Raw genomic sequence first — 23423 nt, 5'->3', positions numbered from 1 at the left:
GGACAGTGTTTTACCTGAGCATCTCTAAAACTTTTTATGTGATTAAGTGATCAAGTGTATCTTGATGATGAGACAGTTGATGATTCTGGAGTGTTTATTTTAGACATCTTAAAAATTACATTTTCCAGTGTTCAGTTCAGTTGCTCAGTTGTGTCTGAGTCTTTGCGACCCCATGAACCGCAGCATGCCAGGCCTCTCTGTCCATCACCAGCTCCCGGAGTCCACCCAAACCCATGTCCATTGAGTCGGTGATGCCATCCAACCATCTCATCCTCTGTCTTCCCCTTCTCCTCCTGCCCTCAATCTTTCCCAGCATCAGGGTCTTTTCCAATGAGTCAGTTCTTTGCATCAGGTGGCCAAAGTATTGGAATTTCAGTTTCAGCATCAGTTCTTCCAATGAACATTCAGGACTGATTTCCTTTAGGATTGACTGGTTTGATCTCCTTGCTGTCCAAGTGACTCTCAAGAGTCTTCTCCAACACCACAGTTCAAAAGCATCAATTCTTTGGTGCTCAGCTTTATTGTCCAACTCTCACATCCATACATGACCACTGGAAAAACCATAGCATTTTCCAGTGTCGCTCAGTTATTAAATAATTGGGTTGTATTCAGAGGAAAATAGGAAGATTCTTAATAGTGTAAATTTCTCTGAGATATTAAAAATAAAAGAATGCCAGCAGCTACTCACTCCTTTTTTAAATCGAGGGGCCACAGGGCATTTTGTTTCTTACTAGCTACGTGGGTCAAGAAGCAGCTCTGACGCCTATTTATTCTTCACCTCTCATCTCATTCAGAAAAAAAATGTGACAATTTCTGGTTTTAGTTCTTTTCAATCATGTATCATTTTTCAAAGATGGCTTTTTGCCTGTCATCTTAGAAGAAAGTGTGCAAGGGGAGGAGAGGACAACATAAATGTAGGAATCGCCTGGGATTACTTCCTCCCCCTCGCCCCGTTCACTGCTTCACCATGCATTCCTTTTCTACTGTCCTCACTTTCTGTTTATAGGCAAGTAAATATGTGAGCTCTGGGATCATGCTCTCTAGGTTTGAATTCATCGTGTGACGTTGTAGCCTACGTTAGAAGGTTGACATGAGAATTCACATAAAGTGCCTTTGGGCAGTGTAAGCTCCTAGTGAGTGGTCCCTAGATATTAGTTATGATCATTCTTTCCCTTTGAGGTTCTGGTTTCTTGGCCTACTATCTCTGCCCCTTCCACTATATTTTACATAAGGTAGTCAGATTCATCTTCAAACCATGCTATTTTGATCTTATTTTCAGCTGGTGAAGAATAAAGGAAACTTCCAGTGGTTTAACCATGGCTATGAAATAAAATTCAAATTTCTCATTATGGTATTCAAGGTCTTCTCTAATCTCACCTCAGTCCTTGGCTTTGACTGACACCTCATTCTTTTAGGATGCTTCAAGGTATAGCCCCTGACAAGCACGCTGGTGATTCTGATAAAGGTCGTCTACGGAATGTTTTGAAAAATGTTACTTTAGAGTCTACTGTATGCAATGCATGGTTTTATGTAGAGGTCTTATATCTCTAGATTTTAGTTGCCTCAAGGGCAACAACTTAGTCTTTGGATCTGTGAAGAAAAAGAATGAACATAACAGGCCTGAGATTGCTACTCTTCAGTTCAGTTCAGTTGCTCAGTCGTGTCCAGCTCTTTGTAACCCCATGAATCGCAGCACGCCAGGCCTCCCTGTCCATCACCAACTCCCGGAGTTCACTCAGACTCACGTCCATCGAGTCAGTGATGCCATCCAGCCATCTCATCCTCTGTTGTCCCCTTCTTCTCCTGCCCTCAATCCCTCCCAGCATCAGAGTATTTTCCAATGAGTCAACTCTTCGCATGAGGTGGCCAAAGTACTGGAGTTTCAGCTTTAGCATCATTCCTTCCAAAGAAATCCCAGGGCTGCTCTTAGAAAGTTCTATTTGTGAGGTTAGCGTCTAGGCATTTGGTTTTCAAGGTGCTTAGTTAACTGGTGCAGTTCATTGTGCCTAGAGTTTTGTGCTAACAGTACAATTTATTTTAGAATTCCTGCTTCCCTTCTGTGAGTTTGGAATTTTTTCGTGTGCTAGGCAAGGAGCACCTGCATGACCAGCCCCCTGTAGAAACCTTAGGCACCAAGTCTCTAAGGAGCTTCCCTGGGCTGGATCACTGCACTGTATTGCAGGGTTTTCATTGCTGTGTTACATGTTCTCTCATAGAAGGGAGAGAGCATAAGGAAGTCTACACCTGGAATCCTTCAGGTTCTTCACATGATTTTTCCCTTATGATCTGGCCGGGATCAGGTTTCTTACTACACTGTAAGAAACCTTAGATGTTGAGTACAACTAGGGGCTGGATTCTTTCAGTTCTTCAAGTCAATGTTGAGATATAGGGGTGGTCTTGGGTACCCCTGACACAGTATCCTTTCTAAAACAATTTTTATAGCAAGTGCTCTATAAATCTACTGTGATTGCCACAAGTCTCCCAAGCATTGTATATGTTTACAAATTTTAACAGTTTCTTCTTTGGTACTATTTTCTATTTATTTTGGCTTTAAAAAATTGTATCATTATATAATCAGATCAATATTTTTAGTATATGATAGTTATGAGGCATCCTTTTCACTTTTCACTGCTTATAAAGAATGGTTCTGAATTATGATTTTCCCAGGGTATATGCCCGGGAGTGGGATTGCTGGGTCATATGATAGTTCTATTTTTAGTTTTATTTTTTTAAGGAACCTCCATACTGTTCTCCATAGTGGCTTTATCAATTTACATTCCCACCAACAGTGCAGGAGGGTTCCTTTTGTCCATACCCTCTCCAGCATTTATTGTTTGTAGATTTTAAAAAACCTTTTATTTTGATTGGAGTATAGCCGATTAACAAACAATGTTGTGATAGTTTCAGGTGAAGAGTGAAGGAATTTGTTTGTAGATTTTTTGATGATGGCCATTCTGACCAGTGTGAGGTGATACCTCCTTATAGTTTTGATGGGGGGAGGGTGGGATTGAGAGCCAAGAAGGAAGGGATATATGAGCACATGTAGCTAATGCACTTTGTTGTACAACATTGTAAAGCAACTATACCCAATTTAAAAAAGGAATGTGTGTGTGTGTGGTGACTCAGATACGAGTCGCTCAATCGTATCTGATGCTTTGTGACCCTATGGACTGTAGCCTGCCAGGCTCCTCTGTCCATGGAATTCTCTAGGCAAAAATACTGGAGTGGGTTTCCATTCTTGTCTCCAGAAGATCTTCCCAACGCAGGTGTCGAACCTGGGTCTCCTACGTTGGAGGCAGATTCTTTATTGTCTGAGCCACCAAGGAAGCCCTTAAAAAAAGAGTAGTTCTGGTTTTGTTTATTTGTTACCTTTCCTTCTCTAGATTTCAAGCAAGATTTGATATTGCTGGACCAGTTCTTTCGGGCTCTTCTGATGCAGAATCAAGGGAAAATGTAGAGGGAGAGAAGGGGTGAGTTTTGAGGACTGGATCTGGGAGAAGAGTCTTGGTAGGAGGATCTGAAGGAAAAAGGTAAATGAGCTTGTGTGATGTGAGGCAACCGTGTGAGAAAGGAAGTTTTATGGGTTGTTGCTGGGGACTGAATCCCTTTACCAGTATTTGAGAAATTAAAAAAGAGAATTTATTGTTTTGAAATGACTTCTTGGTTGCTGAGTTGTTTTTCATTGAATAATGACCCATCCTAAGACCAAATCACATTCATAGTTTAAATCTTAAGTTTTGCATTGATTTTACTTTAGGATAAGAACCATACCATTTTTAGTTTTGAATTCAGCATGTGTTAATCCTTAAAAAAATTTTTGATATTGGCTGATTGCTTCATACACAAGCATTTGTTAAATGCCTTTGGCTTGCCAGGCGTGAGATATAGGGGATACATAGAGGAGCAAAAAAGGACACCTTTCCTACACCAGAGAGGGAAAGTTGCCTGTACTCCTCATTTCCATTCCCGGGCAGTAAATACTAGTGGCAGAATGTGGGCTCCCCTTTTCTTTGCTGCACCCCATAGCATGTGGGATCTTAGTTCTCCAACCAGAGATCAAACCTGCACTTCCTGCATTGGAAGTGCAGAGTCTTAACCACTGGACCACCAGGGAAGTCCCCAAAGCATCTCCTTTGCCCACCGTGGCATTGTTCCTGACTAGGCGCCACGATGTACAAGGAAAAGAAAATCCGGTCTTTACCTCTAGGTACCCACTAGAGAGTTTGGAAAAAAGGTCCATGGTACTTGTGATTGGGGAAGTAAGTCTCCAAGAGAAGGGCAGCCTGCTGTCTTTCTGAAATCTCTACAAGGTGCCTTTGCAGTCGAATTTCCTAAGGTCTAACTTTTTAGCCCAGAAATTTGACTGGTTGTGAGAGGGGCCTGTTTCCTAGGTGAGGACTCATATCAATCAGCTAATGAGACTGATGTGCCAACGAGAGTGACATACTAACTTGCAACAAAAAAGACCACAGTCCCAGAAATCAAAATACTCATCAGGCTGACCACCATGTTCTATTCCAACAGACAGAACTTATGGCAAACCAGTCAGTAACCAGGATGGATGAGCACAGAACTGACGCTTGAGGAATCCCTTATATGACTTGTATAATTTGTGCTGAGCTAAAGTGGGAATTCACCTCTATAGAGTAACAGCTTTGGTCAGGAGATTTTAAAATCTTCTAATTAAGACTCCTTTTGAGCTGAAGAGAGCTTGGGCAACACTTTCTGCATTTGCGTCTATGGCCTCATTTTCCTACAATTATGTGAATGGCAACCAGACTTTGTGTTGAGTCATCTTTAAAAAAAAAAAGATATGTGTGTTTTCAATTGTATTTTAAGGCAACTTCTGCTTGTTTGGGAGCCACTGAGTGACTCTAAGTTGACAAAGCATATGTCTATTCTGATGAGTAATTTTTAAATAATTTAAATCATGAAGCTTAGAGGGTGATCTAATTCCCAGTTTTGAGGTTTGGCAGAGGAGGGCCTCTCACAGCAGGCTTCATGCCTGTATTGGTGGAGGAACCAGGATACACGTTTCTGAATTTTATGACCTTGGATTTCAGTGGTTTATTTATGTAAATAGTGGAGCTGGTGAAGCAATTATAATTCATTTCCTCATTGTCTGATTACCAATTTCAGCTGTTAGTTTTTTACCTTTCTTTAGTTGCTGCTTACTTGATTTCCCCAGAATTAATTAGCATGAATAATTTTCACAAATATGTTGGCTCTTACTAACATTGTAGCACTATCTACTAGTAAAACAGGCCATCCAATGGTTAGAATCATAAATTCATAGACTGCCTATGAGTTTGCATTGTATACTTACCAACACCTCACAGAATTAGTGACTTCCCCAAGGTCACACACCTAGTTAGTGGTAGAAATGGCATAATTTTGCAATTCCTGTGATTTTTCATGTATCTTACTATTTTATTTGTATTATGTATCAGTCTCTCTGATGGAAAATATGTGTTTATTGAGTGCAGGCCTTTGTGTACTTTTGTACCCTGAGTGCCTGGCATATTGCCTAGGGATGAAAAAAGACTTGTATAAAGGATTAGATAAGAAAAAACTTAGGCTTTTTCTTGGGTCCTCATGAGGTTTTTCCCACTACCTCACATACAAAAAATTAAAGAGTGTATTCATTATTTATTCAGCACGTGTTATGCTCAAGGCAATCTGGTAGGTGCTGTATTGAACAAAGATGATAAAGACACAATCCTGTTCTAAAGAAACAGAGATTGTAAGATTAAACCTACTCATGACTGGAATGCAAGGTAGAATTAATGTGCCCTAAAGGAGATACAACTGCATGACTAAAGCAAGTCAGAGAACAGAGCTGTTGTGGGAAAAGGAGAGAAGACTTCACGGAGGAGGTGACTTGATCTGAATCTTGGAGGAGCGTCTCAATTTCAGAGATAAAAATGAGCCAGTAGGTTGGGAGAACAAGGGAAACATAGGAATAGGAAGGTGACTCGGTTTTGAAGCACTGTAAGAAGTCTCTCTTAGGTGTGAGGTGTGAGGGGTGGTGTGTGGATGTGCAGGGGAGTGGGGCAAAGCAAAGACAGGAAGTTGGCTAAGTTCCCAAACAGCTTTACCTGTTCAGGCTCAGGGATGTGCACTTGCCCCATTAACCTCTGTGGTTTTCAAATATGGGAGTGACGACCACATAGGTTGACAACCCATGTAGGTTGTTTGGCAGCAGGAGGTGGGCTGCTCTGGAGGGGCAGGAGAATGAGGCAGTTTGGGAGGTAACTGATATAGCTCAGGAAGGAGTAAGTGAACCACGGGGATGGCAGCAGAGACAAAAAGGAAGGAGTAGCGTGTCAGCCTACACGAACAACACGCCATGGGAAATGCAAGAGGAGGAAGAACCAAAGATGGAGATGCCATTAACAGTGTACATTTCATACTTATCACAGCTTATTAAAATTTTCTGCATGAACACTGATCTTCTTGTTAGTCTGTGAGTTCCTGGAGGACAGGGCCCATGGGATCTGCATCTACCAAAATGAATACAGTAGATGCTTGGTAAGTGTTTGTTGGATAAACAACTGGGACTTAGGAGATTTGACTTGGTAATGGCAGCTGCAGTGTTGATGGAAATAACATGATTGTTTCAGGACGTTCTGGAATTGGGGGATGTCTGTTTTTCAGATGCAATTTCTAGAATTAGATGATAGAAAGAAGTGGGAAACAAGCTGATATATAAGTGAGGACAAGATAAAAAGAGGAAAGAGATGGTATACTTGAGTATAGAGAAGATATAGTAACTGCTTCTTTCAAGATGTCAGGTGAGATTGGAGAGAGAATGCAGCACACACTCCATGGGGGTACAGGGCAGACGGGGAGGACTGGGGTGGGCATGTGGGCTGTGGCAGTCGGTACGTGCTACAGGGGGTGGGGGATCCTGGAATTGAGTGTGCAGGCTCTGGAATCAGACTGCTTGACTGCAAACGCGGGCTCCTCTACTGATTCATTATGTGGTTTCAGTGACCTCACTTTCTCTTACCTCAATTTCCTCTTCTTCAAATGAGGATGATAAAAATACGTGCATAAACACACGTGCAGCACTCAGAACAGAGCCCAGGATGTAGCAAGCACTCCATAAGCATTAGCTACTCTTCTTATTGGAGCGCACTGTGACTGCTTTGTATGCATTATCCCTCTTAGTCCCTTAATAACTATGTAGGTGGCTGTAATCATTTTCATTCCACAAATGAGGAAAGTGAAGTGCAGAGAAGTTTCATAATTTGCTCACATTCACACAGCCATGTGATAGTAAAGCTCACCTAAGACAGATTCTTCCTCAATCCGTCAGACACCCAGGCTGGGGCACTTTCTGCTAAAACACACTGAGCTAGCGAGCTCTGTTAAGACCACTTGTGAGTACTTTAGATTTGATCAGGAGGTACTGGGGGCCTATGGCAGACCTTGGGGCTGGGGAATAATGTGAGGAGTTCCCAGGCCCCAAGGTCTGCCACAGCCCCCTAATACCTCCTGATCAAATCTAAAGTACTCACAAGCGGTCTCAGCAGAGCTCTCTAGGTTAGTGCGTCTGCTGGAAAGATTCATCTGGCAGTCTTGTAAAAGAGAGAAGGCAGGAAGATTGAGGTGCTAAGGATTCAGACCAGAGATGGCTGAGAAAATGACAGGATGTGGCAAACCAGAGTCGAGCCGTGATGGCAGAACCAGTTGAATTTGTGTCTGACATACATGAGATGGACCTGATGGTATAGGATGGAAATTGACTAAAGGGGTAGGTGTGGGGGTGGAGCTTGGAGTTTCAACTTGCAAGTTTCAAACATGGGACTCTAAGACAATATTAGTACCATGTACCATGATGAGGAAGTTGGGAGGAGAGCCACTTGAGTCACTGCCTCCTTCAGAAGTGGCTACAGAGAAGTGACTGTAGAAGAAAATAGTGTCTGAGCGTCAGGGTGGGACACTTCATTACTTTTAGTGGCAGTTTGGCTCTGATGGGAACACCCTTGCTAGCCTCTACTTCACTGTCAATGCAGCTCTGCCTCCCTCCTCCTTTTAGGAAGAAAGCTGATGTGTCGTTCCTTTTTTCCCTGGAGTAGGAAGTTTTCTGTACACAATTGGCACGTGACCTCCTTTGAAAAAGACAGGTAGTTCTTATCCATAGCAAATACAGTGATTTACATTTGAGGAGTTAGGAAAATCAGTTCTGTTGACTTCCTGTTTTCTATTTCAGGCCTCTGAGCAGAACTTCCCTTTTGAGTAGGGCCCAGAAGAAAACACAAAGCTGGAATTTTCTCCCGAAGGTGAACTCACGAAGGGATAAGTAAGTTCATGGTGTGAGGTGTTTGCCTCCCCGCGCTCTCGAAGTTTGTCCTTCAGTTGCTCTTTGAGGAATGTTTCTGCTCTTTTCCTGCAGGTTAGTCCCAAACCTTTAGTGCACCCGGGCGTCGGGGTAGGGGGTCAAAATGTGCTGCTCAGACCAGCTCGTGACCAGATTTGGAGATTACAGTAGCTTCTTCCTTTGACAGTTCCTGAGAGTATTACAGTTTGTATTATCTTGTTCAGGCTTCCTGTCTGAACACTTCATTTTGCTTGCTGGTGGGAAGCTGAACTTTTCAGTTTTTCTTCCCCTCCTCTCTCTTCTTTTCCTCTTTCTCTGTTCATAATTCAAAATTATGTTCACTTTATCATCTTATTGCTTCCTTCATAGCACCCTCTGAGGTGGCTATTACAATCCCCATTTTATAGAAGGTGAGACTGAGGTTGCAGTGAATTGTACTGTCTTTGCCAAAGTCGTTCAGTTAATAACAATTCTGAGCCTGAATCCTCAATCTTTTGTCTTCGGGTATCTCCTGATATTTTTCCCCCCAAACCACATTGCTTTTCTGGTAGTGGCTATGGCCTTTAGGTGGAGAAAGAAATGGCAACCCATTCCGGTGTTCTTGCCTGGAGAATCCCAGGGACGGGGGAGCCTGGTGGGCTGCTCTCTATGGGATCACACAGAGTCGATACAACTGAAGTGACTTAGTAGCAGTAGCAGTAGCATGGCCTTTAGGATGCTGACGGAAAGGAGAGTAAATGGTGGCTGTGAACCCTGATGAGTAAAACAGAAAATGTTAACCAAGGATATGGCTGTGCAATTCTTCAAGCACATAGGACTTCAGGTCTCTTTTTGTGTTACAGACTTTAGAATGATGTGACCAAGGGAGTTATTTCCTGCGTGCAAGGGGCATATCTAAAAGAGTCGGGCGCAGGTGTAGTGCTGGTTCACACGTACTCAGGTGATGAGAGTTCTGCTGGTTGTTGGGCTGAGGATGGTATTTAACATAAGAAGATACTTTGATTTTCCCTGTTCCCCAAATCTTGGCAAGGCAGATGAGTAGGAGGGGAATCAGTTGTTAAGTTGAGGTTGATGGTGAGTATCTGGACTTTAACAGTGCTTCAGTTCTGGATGCAGAAAAAAGGGATCGGAAATTGTGGCTGCTTAGAAGCTGGTAAGGTTGCTCTGGCTTCTTAGGAAGGCATGAGAATTAGGACAGAGAGCAAGGCCTGTGGAAGCCTTGGCTGCCCATTTTGCCTGGCACGTCTGTGGAATAACCCTGCTATGCCAGGGCTCTGGGAACGTTCCTTTGATTTCAGAGGTGTCCTCAGGGCGAGTCACATGACCAGGTTGTCCCGAGAGATAGTAAACTCCAAGGGACCTTAGCACCAGGGCTGGCAGATGTCCTCCTGATACGGACTGTGAGCAGTAGCCAAGGCAGGCAGTGCCCTCTCTTCCTGAATCCAGCCCCTCCCCGCTCAGCCCCAGAGCAGAAGTGCCTGTGAGGGCAGTGGTCTGGGCGCTGGCTTGGGGCCACTGCCCACAAGGCTGTGAGATCCTGACCATTCTCCTTCTGGACTGTCACATAGCAGGGAGTGAAAGCGGGCAACCAAATATCGTGGCGAGGAGGGACTGGCAAACGTGGACCCAGCTAGCAGAAATCTCACCGGCGCAAGAGATGCTGAGACAGGAGGATTTGGGAAGGAAGCTCAGAAGCCTCAGTCCCTGAAAGCACACTCAGGCTTGATATGGCCCAGGTGTGGGGTTAGTATTCCCTGCAGCTGACTGACAGAAATGGGGTGGGATGACACACAGAGGGGGCCTGGGGGTAGAAGATAAACGAGAACACAGTTTTGCAATTGACCAGAGGCTGTCTGGTCGCAGGCCACAGGCCTCTGGAGAGAGCTCCTTTCTCTGTGCATTATAGAAAAGCAACCATGCCATCTGCTCTTAAAAAGTCCAGGACAGAATTTCTATAAACTGGATTCTATTTTGAAGGCATGAAGGAATATGACCACTGAAAAGAACCTCATGGGAATTACTTTCAAAAAGCAGAGAATCATTTTAAGGAGTAGACACTCAACACCTTTTTTTTTTTTTTTTTACTTCTTCAGGATTTGAAGGATGGGTTTTATTTCAACAGAGAATTAGAGTAGAAGAACAGTCATGAACAATGCAGTAATATGGAAAATTAAACAGTAAACAAAGTAAAGATCATGAATCAGCTAGAAGCCAAGTTTTGCCTTGAATATATAAAGTGTGTTGAGGTTATTAACTGCTTGGTTTTTGAGTCCCAGAATGTTCATGCCTTTGCTCAAAGTAAGAGTCAGCATTTTGCCCAGGGATGCAAAAGTTTTTCTCGTACCTATGTGGAACGCAAAGCTCTTAACTGTAGTAATTAACTTGGGCTTCCCAGGTGATGCTAGTGGTAAAGAACCTGGCTGCCAATGCAGGAGACATAAGAGACATGGATTCAATCCCTGGGTTGGGAAGATACCCTGGGGGAAGGAATGACCACCTTATTTGTCGGCTACCTTTGAAAGTTGGGAGAAACCATTTCATTAAACAATTTAAACAACATGGGAAAGTTACTTTCATTGAGAAACTGTGATTTTTTCAGGAAAGGCCTTCTCCAACAGCACTTTTCGAGATAGTTACAGAAGGACAATCCTTGCCAACAGAGACACTCGGCCTCTAAGTCTGGCTTTTGGAAAATGAGTATGTATTACTTTATTTTTTTTCTAAACAGGACACTGTGAGCTCTGTCATGTACACTATGAAAATAATTGGTGTTAGTACACTTCGTGCCAGAGTTCATGCTTGTTGAAAGGTGATTGGATTCAAACCAGCAGATTTAAAGGTCAACCGGTTGTTCTTAAACAGTGCAGAACTTTAACTCTTTCATTGTCATAGATTTTAACCAAATGGCCATTTTAGGAAGGCGAGACTGCATACTGTGTTTGAACTTTCTGACCTTTTTGTTCTTAAATTTTTTAAAGTTTCTTGAGGATGCAAATAGTCTGAGAAAGGCCTTCTTAGCTGGCATTTGGAAATGGGTGGGAGGAGAGACTTGGTTCTTTTTAAACTACTAAATTTAGATCAGAACTCTAATGGGAGAGTGGACATCACATAAGCAAATGTCTAAATGTCAGGCTGAAAGGTTTCTCTTTTTTAGTAAGTTTTTCAAATTTGTTGGTAAGACTTAGTAATAGACCTCTCTTTCTAATCTTCCCATCTTTGAGTGATTCTTTTTTTTTTTTTTTAAGTTCTTTGAAAAGCCTGATGGAGAAGCCAAAATCTAATTATCAACATTTAACCCAGCTGTTTGATTTTAGCTCCATTTATCAAGTGGGCTTTGGGATTTTGATGACTTTTTTTTTTTCCTTAGTAGTTTTGGATGCATAGGTTAAATGGTTTATTTTGTTGCTCTTCCAAATACCTTCTGCCTACCAGCCTTTTTCCTGGGTTTCTCCAAATAAGTTAGGGGACTGACCTGTCTCAAATCATTAGGGTGAATTGTAGTCAGCTGACGTTAAGCCTTCTTGTCTTTTTTCAGATTAGTGTCTTGGTGAGTCCCGAGAAATTGTTCAACATTTTATTATGAGGGCCCTAGTTTGGAAGCTACAAAAGCAGTATCTTTTGAAGAGAAAAGTATCCTCTCTGAGATTGGCACTGGACATTTCCCCATACAAAAGTTGACAAGTGAAGCCGCTGGAGTCCAAGCATCTATCTGCCTTGAGTGTGTGTGAACTCATAGTGATAACAAAAGGCAAACTAAAGTGACCCTGAAAAATCACTGAGTCCCACTTTGTCAAGAAGATACTTAGTATTCTCTTCTTTCTTGGTTCCTTCAAAGTTGGCTCTTAGTTCCCTTCTAAATTCTCCACATCTTTGCATCTGTGAGACTGTGCCAGTTACTTAAAAACTCTGTATCTCATTTACCTTGCCTGCAAAATGGGGAAAACATTACCTACTTCAGTGTTACTGTGAAAATTTAATGAGTTGATTCATGTAAGATGCTTGGAACAATGCCTGGCATAAAACAGATGCTCAACAAATATTGTCTTATTATTATCATTATTTTATTTTTTGTGGTAATTCTATCTCTTTCACCAATTGCTGTGCCATATGGAAATGGTTGCTCTGGTTGAGGATTCTTCTGGTTGAGATTGTGTAAGCCCAGGAGTTCAGATTCAAGCTGCTCTCCATTTCATGTTTTAAAGGCCTCATCTTTTTTTGCTTAAACCCCAGCTGCGGTTGGCTGGGAGACATCCTGTGGGAGATGGTGGCCCTAAAGCAGAGAGCTAGGGTGGTTCTTGAGGGAAGAGATGGAGAGCCAGACTTGGTGACAGTTCAGCCACTGAGGGAGAGGCTAGAAGACCAAAGCAGGTAAAAAGCAGAAGTGCAGCTCAGGAGTGTTTTCAGAAAGGGACTAGTAGACAGGAGCCAGGAGGAGGCCCAGGAAATACCTCCTCAGACAGCTGCCCTTGATCTTCACTCACTGCCTCTGCGGCACCTTGTCCCCTTCTAATATGCCCTCTGAGCCTCTAATATCCTTCCGGGGCTAACGCTCCGTTGTCCTTTATGTCCTCTTTGAAGACACTGGGTTCCGGCTGCCTGCCTTACCCTGTTGTTCTCATGTTTTCCCTCAGTTAGCTCATGCATAACCTCCAGTTTTCACCATTAACTCTTATTCAATTCTGTTCTATCACAAAGTATTCTCAAATCTAAGGTTTATGTCTAAGCTAAAAGGAAAATGACATAGCCACAAAATACTTGCCATGGTAGGTACCAGGCATTATACCATGTAATCACACTTGGAATTCTGTTGGAAAATAGTTCCCAGAGCATGGTTTTTCAGATATTTTTTTACTGTAGTCAACAATAAGAAACAGATTTTACATTGTAGTCTCCATACATATGTACATATCTCTGTGTGTGTGGATACATGTGTGCATAACTTAAGTAAAATTGTCATGAAATGATGCTTAATCTTGACAATTTCTATCTGAAATTAAGGCTGTTTGTAACCCACTAAGCATATAACCTGTGATTTGAAAAACCTTAATCTGGAGTATTATCCAGGATCTAGTGATTGCCTTTTGAGCCCTTACATGTTATCCATACATCATACATGAAAGATGATTGTGGCCATCTGTTACATTTTCAGGGAGTTTTTCTTAAACAAAAAAAGAAATTCAGGTCAAGAATAGCATATTATCTGTAAAACAGTTTATCTTTCCCCTTATACTCTTTCCTGATAATTATTCTCCCTTAATTCCCTCTAAGAAATGACTTTACTAATTTCTAATGCCATACATTAGTAGTTTAGGAAATGTTTTTGAAAGAAATTAAAGAAGATCCAAATAAATAGAGGACTATACTGTGCTCATGGATGGAAAGATTCTATGTAGGTAGAGATACCTGTATGTCATAGGGTTGTCAGTTCTTCCGTAAAAAGGTCAATGCTATCACAAAATGCCAGCAGCTCTTATTTTCTTAATGGAGAGTGACATTCTTATTTTAAAATTTAAATGGAAATAAAATTAGCTAAGAATAGTCAATAGAGTCCTAAAGAAAAAGAATGAAGAGTAAGACTCCCTCACATATTGATACTTATGAAGTATGTTAAATAAGACATTGTGGTTTTGATGTAAAGTTGGAAACTACTCTGCATTGGGAGCTTGGAGTCTTAGCCCTTGGACCACCAGAGAAGTTCTGCGTTAGTTTTATCATCTGTAAAATGGGGTCAATAATTTCTACTTTAAAATGCTGTTTTTAAGGATAAAATTAAAAAAAGAATAAATGGGGTGAGAAATGAGTTAGTATCGTGATATATGTTGCTGTTGTTCAGTTGCTAAGTCATGTCCAGTTCTTTGTGACCCCATGAACTGCAGCATGCCAGGATTCCCTGTCCTTCGCCATCTCCCTGAGTTTGCTCAAACTCATGTCCATTGAGTCGGTGAAGCCGTCCAACCATCTCATCCTCTGCCATCCCCTTCTCTTCTTGCCCTCAATCTTTCCCAGTATCAGAGTCTTTTTCAATGAATTGGCTCTTTGCATCAGGTGGCTGGAGCTTCAGTTTCATCACCTTTCCTTCCAATGAATATTCAAGGTTGATTTTCTTTAGGATTTACTGATTTGATCTCCTTGCTGTCCAAGGGACTCTCAAGTATCTTCCCCAACACCACAGTTCAAAAGCATCAATTCTTTGGCGCTCAGCCTTCTTTATGGTCCAACTCTCACATCCATACATGACTACTGGAAAAACCATAGCTTTGACTATATGGATCTTTGTTGGCAAAGTGATCTCTGCTTTTTAGTACACTGCCTAGATTTGTCATAGCTATTTTTCCAAAGGAACATTGATTTTGTAGCCCAGGAAAGTGAAATCTGACACTGTTTCTACTTTTATTTGCCATGAAGTGATAGGGTCAGATGCCATGATCTTTGTTTTTTGAATGTTGAAGGTTTTTCACTCTTCTCTTTCACCTTCATCAATAGGCTCTTAAGTTCCTCTTCACTTTCTGCCATTGAAGTGGTATCATCTACATATTGGAGGTTGTTGATATTTCTCCCAGCATTCTTGAGTCCAGCTTGTGAGTCATCCAACCCAACATTTCATATGATGTACTTTGCATATAAGGTGTCACTCTGCTTATTTAACTTATATCATGATATATGTTGTGTCCATTATTGTTATTATTATTCTTTATATAGTATAATATTGCTGCTATCTTTGTTCATAGAACAGTATATTGTATTGGGAGATGATATCTGGTAGGAGAATGATTCTTTATGAAATAAATAATTTAAAATAACATCACTTTTTTTGGATTTTATAAAGGTATATACTTGGTGAACACATAAGCCAATGGCATAAATTCTGCATTCTTAATTAAAATTAAAATTAAACCATTAAACATGGTTAATTTTGTGTGTCATCTTGACTGGATTGCAGAGTACCCAGATATTTGGCTAAACATTATTTCTGGGTGTGTCTGACAGAGTGTTTCCAGCTAAGATGAACAGTGGAATTGGTAGACTGAGTAAAGCAGATTGCTTTCTGCAAGGAGAGTGGCCACCATCCAATCTGTTGATGCTTGAGCAGAACAAAAAGGTGAAGGAAGGGAGATTGACTCTGCCTGACTGCTTGAGCTGAAACATTAGGTTTTTGTCCTTTGCTGAGGCTTACACCATTGACCCTCCAGTTCTCAGAACTATACCACTGGCTTCCTGGGCCTCTGACTTGTCAGACTTCTCAGCTTCCATAATTGCATGATCCAATTCCTTATAATATATCCTGTTATAACCAACATCTCCTGTTGATTCTGCTTCTGTGGAGAACCCTAATACCATAAGCATTTATTCAATTTCTAACCAGATGATGTCTGCCTTCTTGTTCCAGCTCTCAACTGTAAACAAGTATCCTTTTCTTGATATATTTAATGTTGTATTTTTTTGCTTTTTATGGTGATTTTACTGTTTACAATGACCCCCAAATGTAGTGTTGAATTGCTGTCTAGTGTTCTCAAACACAAGGAGTCTGTAATGTGTCTTGCAGAAGAAAAATGCAAGAAACATGCACACATCTAACATGTGTGTCAGATGAGCTTTATTCAGGCCTGAGCTATGGTGCTATTGGCTGTAGCATTTCAATGCTAATGAATTAACAATATATATTAATTAAGGTGTCTTTAAACAACCACACACATAAAATAAGATCATGTGTTGATTGGTTGATGAAAATGTTATGACCAGAGACTCACAAGAACCTATCTTCCCCCTAAGAATAATTGTTCAGTATTTACTATTTCAGTGTTTCCAGTGAACTTTATAGAACGTAACTATTATGAAGAACAAGAATCAAATGTATAAAAACATTTTGTTTAAGCTGAAAAGATGGCCAACGAATGTGTACTTTTAAACATTTTGTAGATTTATAGTCAACCCAAACAAAGTGGGACTACTTTTATCTGGTTGTGGAAGACACTCTTTTCTGTTCTGCTTAGATTGGTTTATTTTAACAGATGTTTACTGAGGAATGGATTAAATAAGTCAGGCGCAGTTGAGTCAAACTCAACCTTGTGCTGCACTGGAGCTCCCAATCTACCTTGGAAGGCCATCAGAATTGTGAAATCAGCAGTATTGACATAACTTTGTATTCATGGAGCGGACGTCACACAGAGTCAAGATGTTGTGTTTCTTGATGTTCTGAACATAAAGAAACCCAGCCTAGATACAGAAAACAACCACAGGCTGTCCGCAGAGTAGGGATCTGAACAACGTGTCAGTGAAGGTTGGTCTTATCTTAAGCTCCAGAAAGGATCCTAGAGGCCTAGTACGTGATAAGGACCTAAGCGTGTTTAGATGAAGTGCTGAGTCAGAAACCAGGTCCCATGGCTCAGATTGAGTCCTTTCCCACTAAACCATGGGTGTTCTATGTTTTTAAATGGTTATTGGGTCTAGGCTTACAAATGAGCTTGTCTTCCAGAAATTCCACAGATTTGATGTTTAGAAGTGAGTCTGAGACTGTTCAGATATGAGCTCTAAGAGGCCTATTTGCTGTATTTGAGCTTTTTTTTTTTTTTTTGAGTTTCCTATTTTTCAGCTGATTCTCAAAGGAGTTCATGATTCTGAAAAAGTGTAAGAACTTATATGCATATTCAGAAGTTTACTTTGTACCATAAGTAGTAAACTGAATTAGGGGTAATAGTGCATTTGACATTGTATTTTGTGCTATCACTTTAGTAGAGAATTTTTAATGTTAAGAAAATGTTAATTTCTGACTGCTGCTGCTAAGTCACTTCAGTCGTGTCCGACTCTGTGCGACCCCATAGACGGCAGCCCACCAGGCTCCCCCGTCCCTGGGATTCTCCAGGCAAGAACACTGGAGTGGGTTGCCATTTCCTTTTCCAGTGCATGAAAGTGAAAAGTGAAAGTGAAGTTGCTCAGTCGTGTCTGACTCTTCTCGACCCCATGGACTGCAGCCCACCAGGCTCCTCCGTCCATGGGATTTTCCAGGCAAGAGTACTGGAGTGGGGTGTCATTGCCTTCTCTGAATTTCTGACCAGGGTGTAGCAAAACAAACTAACCTATGGCAGTGTAAATTAGCACAAAATTTCTAAAAAGACATTTGGAAGCTTTTGAACCAGGTACCAAATTTAACCTTCACAATTCTACTCTAAGGAAGTAATTAGGAACTCAGGAAAAAATACTATGTATGAAGCATTATCCTACAGAATATACAAACTAAGAATCAAAGTAAATGTTTAAAAGTTGTTGATTTCATTAAGATGGCTTAATATAATGAAAACTATGACAAGATACCATGTAAAAAAAAGTCACAGCATATATAGTGTGATCATAATTTGCATATATGTGACCAGAAGAATGTATATTAACAGAGGTTATCTCCTTAGTACAGGTACTTCTTTCCTTCTTCTCCTTTTTTTTTTTTTGGTATTTTTCAAATTCTCTAAATGACTATATATTTTATAACCTGAAAAAATGTTAAATAATATGTTGTCCATTTGCACTTTGATTTACCTAAGTGATGTTTCTGCCCATTTCTCTTAGTGTCCACATTTCAAAAAGTCTCATCACTGGTTTTGGCTTAAAGTTCAAATGGAAACTCAGTTATTTCACGTTTGTTCAATTACAGGCTGCTTTTCTTTCCTTGGTGTCATTTCGGACTAAACTTTTGTACTCAAACCCCTTTCCAGTTCTTGCCTCTCTCCTCTTCTTTTTGTTCTTTCACTGATCTTTAAAAAAGAAATTTAAATGCTGCCTGCTTTTCTTTGGCAGCCTCAGCCTTTTTACTCCTATTTGTACTACTTAGTTTCAGATATTCATGTGATCCTTGTTTCTTTTTTCATTTTTATTTTTTCTTATTTATTTATTTGTATTGAAGTATAGTTGACATACAGGCTTTGCTTGTGGCTCAGCTGGTAAAGACTCTACCTGCAATGTGGGAGACCTGGGTTCGATCCCTGGGTTGGGAAAGAATCCGCCTGCAATGCAGGAGACCTGAGTTCAATACCTGGGTTGGGAAGATCCCCTGAGGAAGGGAAAGGCTGCCCACTCCAGTATTCTGGCCTAGAGAAATCCATGGACTGTATAGTCCATGGGATCACAAAGAGTCAGACAGGACTAAGTGACTTTCACTTTCACTTTCATAGTTGACTTACAATACTGTTAATTCCTGTTATACAACAAAGTGATTCAGTTATATGTATGTGTATATATATGTATCTTGGAGAAGGCAGTGGCAAGCCACTCTAGTACTTTTGCCTAGAAAGTCCCTTGGATGGAGGAGCCTGGTAGGCTGTAGTCCATGGGGTCGCTATGAGTACGAGTCGGACGCGACTGAGCGACTTCACTTTCACTTTTCACTTTCATGCACTGGAGAAGGAAATGGCAACCCACTCCAGTGTTCTTGCCTGGAGAATCCCAGGGACAGGGGAGCCTGCTGGGCTGCCGTCTATGGGGTCGCACAGAGTCGGACACGACTGAAGCAATTTTAGCAGCAGCTGCAGCAGCATATGTATGTATCTATTTATATTCATTTAAAAATATTCTTTTCCATTATGGTTTATCATGCTCATGCTCAGTTGCTCAGTCATATCTGACTCTGGGACTCTGTGGACTGTAGCCCCTCAGGGATTATCTGTCCATGGGATTATCCTGGCAAGAATACTGGAGTGGGTTGCCATTTCCTCTTCCAGGGGATCTTCCCAACCCAGGGATCTAACCCATGTTTATTGTGTCTCTTGCACTGGCAGGCAGATTCTTTACCACTGTGCCACCTGGGAAGCTCCCATGGCTTATCATAGGGTTTGTTAAGTTGGAGGGTAATTGCTTTATAATAGTGTGTTAGTTTCTGCTATATAATAGTGTGAATCAGCTATAAGTGTATAAGTTCCTGCCCTTTTGGGCCCCCCTCCCACTACCTCCACCCACCCCTCTCGGTCATCATAGAGCACCATCATAGAGCACCACTGAGCTGCCTGTGCTACACAGCTTTCCACTAGCCATCTGTTTTATATATAGCAGTGTATATATGTCAATGCTACTTTCTCAGTTTGTCCCACCCTCTCCTTCCCCTGCTGTGTCCACAAGCCCATCCTCTATGTCTGCATCTCTATTCCTGCCCTGTAAATTGGTTCATCAGTACTATTTTTCTAGATTCCACATATATACCTAAATATATGATATTTGCTTTTCTCTTTCTGACTTACTTCACTCTGTGTGACAGACTCTAGGTTCATCCACATTACTCTAATGACCCACTTTTCTTCCTTTTTATGATGGAGTAATATTCTTTATCCATTCATCTGTCAGTGGACATCTAGGTTACTTCCATGTCCTGGCTGTTGTAATTAGTGTTGCAATGAACACTGGTGTACATGTGTCTTTTTCAATTATGGTGACCCTTGTTTCTTTACCTCTGTTTTTCCTTTTGGAAGTCAGAAGCAGCATTCATGGAATACTCTCTTCCAAACCTCAGAGCCTCAGTAGTACTTTTGTGTTGTGCTGTGTGCTTAGTCGCTCAGTCGTGTCCGACTCTTGATGACTCCGTGGACTGTAGCCTGCCAGGCTCCTCTGTCCATGGGATTCTCCAGGCAAGAATACTGGAGTGGGTTGCCATTCCCTTCTCCAGGGGATTTTCCTGACCCAGGGATTAAACTGGGGTCTCCTGCATTGCAGGCAGATTCTCTACTGTCTGAGCCATCAGGGAACCCCAGTACTTTTGTGTTAATTTTTACATTTATTACCTTGGGGATTTCACAAGTATTTTCCTGCTGTGTCAGAAGCAGGTGTGACAGGTGTTCATGTTTCCTTGCATGTGTACATGTGTGTGTGTGTGTGTGTGTGCACATGTGTACAAGAGCACGTGCAGATATGGGATGGTCAGGTCGGGAACTGTGTCCAGACTGTACGCAAAGAGCGGGAATATCCTAATCCACTCTGGTATCAGCAGGCTCACGTCTGTACTTGGAAAGCTTTGGTGAAGATGATGCAAACTGGGTTGGTTCTGTGGGCCTGCCAGCTGATGCCAGGCTGTTTTGGAGCCAGGTAGGGTGACTTTTAATTTCTCCCAGAGCTTGTCAACTAGCAAAGAGATATGTATATTAGAAAAGATGGTAGAACTTGATTTATAAAAGTGTGAATGCAGGGCTGAATTAAAATGACACCTCAAGGAAGTGGCTCAGGACAAGATCAGGATACTCTTTGAGTCAAAAATCAAGCCTAGGATTTATAGGATAAACATTTTTACATGTAAATTGGAATTCAAAGTAGATATTTGTAATTGAAGTACTATGTGTATTTTATTTTCATAAATATAAGGTCTGGCTTTGAAATTTGCTCCAAGGTAGGTCCATCAGCATCAGGCCTTGAAAATTTTCCTGATGAAATTTTCCTGATGAAAAGAACCAGGCAAATAAGATACTGGCTTGTAGTGTGCAAATCCCATGGCTGTACTATGGAGCACTCAGTGTCTCCTAGCAGAGAAAAATGTACCTTGACATGCTTCCTGGGATCGACAGCTCTCCATCCTTCAATCTAAAGAGAGTTGGGTGGAGAAAGGATAGATAGCCAGGGAGATGAATGATTTATTTTAATATTATTTCCTTTAAGCCCAGTTACATGGGTGAAAATTGGATTATATGAAATTTACATGGTTAGAAATAAGCATGCAATTGACATGAAATTCCTGAATGCAACAAAGCATCAGAAAGTGAGCCCTGTTGTAAGCGGAGGGTGAGGAACAGTGCTAGTGGCCATGACTGACTGGACTTCAGAACAATGTGAAAAAGTTGATCTTTTCCCTGGCTGCCTGAGTCTCCTCTTTGTATGCCATCTTACTATACTTCCTTCCTGTCTCTCCTTAGAGTTATAAACATCCCCTTCACTTCTGGGATGACCAATCAAGTACATCTTTGTGCACATGATATAAGATTTATATTAATTCCATTTGGGCATTTGAATTTGACATTGCAAATGTTGTGGAATAAGATGTATGTTTCCTACAGAGCAGACTGATGAGCATTTCATGCTTTGGTTTAGGTGAGCTCTCCTGTTGGCAGTCTGTGTGATATTGGGAATCTGACTTCTTATTTAAACATGCTCCCCCTTTTTTGCTTGTCATGATGATTATTAACTTTTAAGTTAAAGTCCCTACATCAACTGAAATGGCAAATAAATTTGAAAAAGAAGATGCAGCTTTTGGGAAAAGGTGGTGGAAATAATTCTATTCCAGGTTTAGAACTTAAATCTGATCTAAATACAGATTCAGACTGTATTTAGAGCATTTTGCTTTGGCATCTCCATTTAGGTGTGGAGGAGGCTGTTTTAGAACCTCCTCTTCTTCTTTTTTTTTTTTTTTTACAGAGAGAATGAAACTGCCTGAGGTACAGTACAGAGCCTTGGTGAGGGCCAAGATAAAGTCTCAAAGTTGCTGGGCCACACCATGTCCCACAAACAGCAGATGCCATAGAACCGCTTTTTAAAAAATCCTGCCTTTCACATGTCATGCTAAAAATACAGACCTAAACAGACCTGAAAAACTTGAAAGAACTAGACAAGCAAGGAGTTGCTTTTGGTAGTTATACCAAAGCAATATGCAAGGTCATGGAAATAACGCAACAAACAAGAATGTACTGTGTAGAGTAAGACATATTAGAGCTTTCTAAAGTTCCAAGGCAGCTTTTGTAATGTATTCAGAACAGAAGTAAGAATGGAATCATAAAACTGGAGAGTCCCTAGGAGACTGAAAAAGCCCATAGAAAATGATTCAATAACATTGGTGGGTCTGATAGAATGCCCGTATTCCCCTAGACTTCTCATCTCTCTCTTCTCCCTCTTGAAATTCACCTTAGGGGAACGTTCTGTGGATTTCTACCTGCCAACTCAAACTTGGTGCTCTAGTTTTCTAGCTATCTGCATATCTTATAGATGTCCTCTGCAGTTGCTTATTATGTGGCTTGTCACTTGGACTAGGCGCAAAGCTTTAAGGCCAAGAAACCTATCTTTTGTGTCTTTGGAATTTCTGCTATAGCTTGAGTATGACAGTTGTGTCCGCAGATGATGTAAAATGAATATTCCCTAACTCACTGGATACTTCCAGATTGAAAACAAGTTAATCAATTTTTCTTCTATTATTAATATGTGTGTGCCGTATTCTGAAATAGCTGTGAAAGACCAGATAAGAGAAAGGCTAGAGGAACAAGTTGCAGACACAATAGTGAAAATGCAAAAGACCATTAAAAATGTCTTGACATAAATAATAAAGATGGGAAAAGTAATAATGATATAACAACTTTCCATTCTTTAGCACTTGATTTTTCTGAAAATACTTTCAGATAATAAAGAAGAGTGGGATAAAGGTAGTAATAGAAATACCTGCAAGGAAAATAGTAAGGAAATGCAGAGTTAACAAAGCAAAACAACAAAAGAAAGGCAACGAAAATAAAGCCAAGAATAAAGAAATGGAAGGAGAATTATTGGACAGAGTGTCAAATATTTACAACATTGGTATTCTTTAAGCAGGTAGAGTGTGCCATCTAGATCACAGCATGTTTTCATGTGTTCTACCAGATAGTGGGAGAGGGAGTGCCCTGGACTCGCTAACACTCTCCATTCTTTTTATAAAAATTAATTTCTATTAGAGTATAATTGCTTTACAATGTTGCGTTAGTTTCTATTATACAGCAAAGTGAATAGCTATACATATACATATATCCGTCTTCTTTGGATTTCCTTCCCATTTAGATCACCACAGAGCACTGCATAGGGTATTCTGAGCTGTACAGTAGGTTCTTATTGTTGTTCAGTTGCTTAGCCGTGTCTGACTCTGTGACTCCATGGACTGCAGCATGCCAGGCTTCCCTGTCCACCATCTCCGAAAACTTGCTCAAACTCAATGTCTATCGAGTTGATGATGATATCCAACCATCTCATCCTCTGTTGTCCTCTTCTCCTCCTGCCTTCAATCTTGCCCAGCATCAGGGTCTTTGAAATGAGTCAGCTCTTCGCATCAGGTGGCCAAATTATGTGGAGCTTCAGCTTCAGCATCAGTCCTTCCGATGAATATTCAGGATTGATTTCCTTTAGG

At 41.0% G+C, this 23423-nt stretch overlaps 1 protein-coding gene across 6 annotated transcripts in view; it reads left to right on the top strand.

The window, feature by feature from the left end:
- PDE4D (phosphodiesterase 4D) overlaps window positions 1-23423 on the top strand; it is a 1650639-nt gene that overhangs the window by 32503 nt on the left and 1594713 nt on the right. The window contains exons 2-5 of one of the 6 annotated variants that reach the window (XM_086361838.1): window positions 3384-3470; window positions 8219-8308; window positions 9895-10069; window positions 10926-11023. The gene's annotated coding sequence lies outside the window, so the exon portion shown is untranslated. Of the gene's footprint in view, window positions 1-3383; window positions 3471-7593; window positions 8402-8562; window positions 10070-10925; window positions 11024-23423 lie in introns of those variants that run through there. The other 5 variants (XM_086361840.1, XM_086361839.1, XM_086361841.1 and 2 more) reach the window with 5 other exon arrangements.

Source organism: Bos grunniens, chromosome 20, assembly GCF_055505025.1.
Source record: "Bos grunniens cultivar Pamir isolate PY7600 chromosome 20, Bosgru_T2T1.0, whole genome shotgun sequence".
In the NCBI taxonomy this organism is placed as follows: domain Eukaryota; kingdom Metazoa; phylum Chordata; class Mammalia; order Artiodactyla; family Bovidae; genus Bos; species Bos grunniens.
This window is presented reverse-complemented; position numbering and strand designations above follow the sequence as displayed.